The sequence below is a fragment of the Myodes glareolus genome, chromosome 4 (genome assembly GCF_982192425.1).
Source record: "Myodes glareolus chromosome 4, mMyoGla1.1, whole genome shotgun sequence".
NCBI lineage: Eukaryota > Metazoa > Chordata > Mammalia > Rodentia > Cricetidae > Myodes > Myodes glareolus.
The window spans coordinates 104,391,515-104,394,483 of record NC_142029.1 but is presented as its reverse complement, the minus strand read 5'-3'; positions in this window follow the sequence as shown (position 1 = coordinate 104,394,483).

Below are 2,969 nucleotides of genomic sequence, written 5' to 3'. Positions count from 1 at the left end.
TGTTATCGTTCTGTGTGTACATGTGTGAGGTGTGGCGTGAAGAAGCACGGGACTGGAGATCAGAGGGCAGCTTTGTGGAGTCATGGCTCCACACCTGCCTGGGTTCTGGGACTTGAACTCAGGGCCTCTAGCTTGTGCGATGAACACGTTTGGCTAGACATGTTTAGTTTTATTTATGTATGTGTCTATAAGCATACATGCCCGTGTTTATATGGGTGCACACACCTCCGTGTGGAGATCAGAAGCCAGCTTTGGGTGTCCTGTCCTTTGAGGCAAGCTCTCTCCCTAAACCTGGTCTCCATCAGCTTTGTCCGATGCCAGGACGCCCCAGCCTGTCTCTGCCCCCTCAGTGCTGTGGTTGCAAGCACGCAGAGAACCCCCATCTTGCTAAGTGGGTGCTGGCGTCTGCTCTCTGGTCCTTGTTTGCACGGTGAGTGTCCCTAGCTGCTGAGCCATAGTCCTGGCCTTGATTTCCTAAATGAGTCATTTAGCTAAACACTTGTGTTTGTCGAGTTAGGTTTATTTGGTAGTTTTGTTTTTTGAGCTCACTGTGTAGCTCAGGCTGACCCTGAAGTCAGAAACACCCCTATCTGCCTCTGCCTTCCAAGTGTTGGGTTAGAGGTGTGTCTGCACCTGTCTGTATTTCTTAGGATAGAGACTATATCTTTCCAAATGTCTTTGTTTTGGTATTTTCTCTTTTTTTTCTTTTTTTATAAAATTTATTTATCTTTATTTTATGTCCATTGGTGTTTTGCCTGTATGCGTGTCTGTGTCAGGGGGTTCAATCCACTGGAACTGGAGCTACAGACAGTTGTGAGCTGCCATGTGGGTGCTGGGACTTGAACCCGGGTCCTCTGGAAGAGCCATCTCTCCAGCCCCTGCTTTGGTATCTGATCATGTGAATTCTGTCGCCCCCCAGGTGGTCCCCCCTCTTCCCACCCAGCCCCCCTTCTGCTTTCACACCTTTTCTCATTTTTGTGACCCAGTGGATTTGTGGGGTTTGCTTACATAGTGTGGGTGAGGGGCTGTTCACAGGGCTGTGGGCTCCCTATCAGTGAACTGCCCCCAGAGTCTGGGGTTAATGGCGAGTGCTACCACACGGCTAAAACTAAACATTTTAAATAATTTTCAAGAGCAAATGGGAGCCATGATGCCAACTGAAGGCCTGTCTCTCGGACCGAGAGCCCTGAGAGGAGTCCAGGGGCTGAGGAGAAAGGAAGAGAGGAGACAGGAGGAGTCGTGGGGCTGGTGGGGAGTCAGGGGTCTTGGGGGTTATTGAGGAAGCTGGTGGCAGGAATGAGCTGCTGCAAAGAAACAAATACCCTTAGAAATCTTGCTAGGGTGGATGGGGGAAGGAAAAGAACTCTACCCATCTCCCACATGGGGACAGAGTCTGGGAAATGAAGCAGCAATGAGGTAAGTGGTCTGGGTTCGGATCCTGGCTCTGCTGTAGTTACCTGTGTGCCGTTGTGCACCGGAGAGCCTGGGCCTCGCTCAGTGATCCCATCTGCAAGATGTGGCTGGGAGCTCTGCACAGGCCTGCCTGTCATCTCCTCTCCACCCACAGGGTGGCACATCCGTTCTTCCTCTGCCGTTCCTTCGTTTTGGGAAAAAGCCAAACCTCTTCTCCAAAAGGAGCCCTGGCCTGGGAAGCTGACCGCATAGGCATCAAGTGATGCTCACGGTGTGGCAGACAGGATCATGGTGCTTTGATGGCCTGGGATTAACAAACTGTAGAGCGGGAACCGTCGGGCACCACACATGGAAGGGGATGGGTTCACTCCCCCTCCCCACTCCATCTCCAGCATCCCAGATGGGCTGACCTCGGAACTCACCTGCCTCTGCCTCCTAAGTGCTGGAATTTCTGATCCTTAGCTCCTGCTTCTTTCTGTTCAAGGTCCTGCAAGGCCAGGTGTGATCACGCACACCTGCCATCCTTCCACTGGGAGGTGGAGGCAGAAAGATCAGGAGTTCAAGGTCATCCTCCACTGCATAGTAAGTGTGAGGTGGACCTGGGGTCCGAGACTCTCTGAAGGGCTGGTGTTTAACGCAACGGCAGAGTACCGGCCTAAGAAGGGCAATGAGAGGTTCTTGGGGACAGGGTTCCCTGCCTTCTCTGCCTGCAGCTCTCTGGGTTCAGGATGGGGATCAATGAAAGACCTGAATGTGTACCCCAATATGTCCAGCAGTCATCTGACCCAGGGTGGGCAGCTGGTGGTGGTCTTGCCTGCCACATCTCTGGGGACTCAGTTCTGTCCAGGACAAGAGGGATGCCAGTCATAAGCCAGTCCTGACACACAGCTGCTGTTCGCTGCTGATCACCACCCCAGGCTGGCGTTCCTTCCAGCTCATAGTATCTCAAACCACAGCTGTCTGTGGTGAGCCAGCTTGGAGCCCAAGACTGAGTGAGCCCAGGCCTGCAGGAGGGAGGGGGGAGGGGCTGCCCTACTCTGCAGCCAGCTTTCCCCTAACTCCAGTACTCCATCTCAGAAAACTGGTTCCCAGGCCACATCGGCCCCGACTTGGCCCGCCTGGGGAAAGTTTCCTAAGACTTCTGCATCTTGTCTGACTCTCCTGACAACTGCTTCCTGCCCTAGAGGAGGAACTCCCTCCCTCTTCTTCTGACCCTCCCTTTGGCTTGGCTGCCTTGGGGAAGGTGTGGGAAAAACTTGGGGCTTAATTAATCAGTCCCTGACTAGGCACAAGCCACTGGGAATCTGGAAAATCTTGCCCCATACTCTGACCTGCAGGCCGGGCTTGATCAAGGAGGCTTCTGCGGTGGCTTGGTCTCTGCCCTTTGAATTTGTTTGCATTCTCCCAGCCCAGATGCCTGCCTGCACATCTGTTATCTAGTCTTCATCTCCACCCTCCCGCTTGGTCCCCTGTGCTCAATGGACACTCCCTCCTGAGGCCCCCTAGAGCCCTACCTCCCACAGCATTTTATCCCCTTCATTATCACCAGGTGTGAT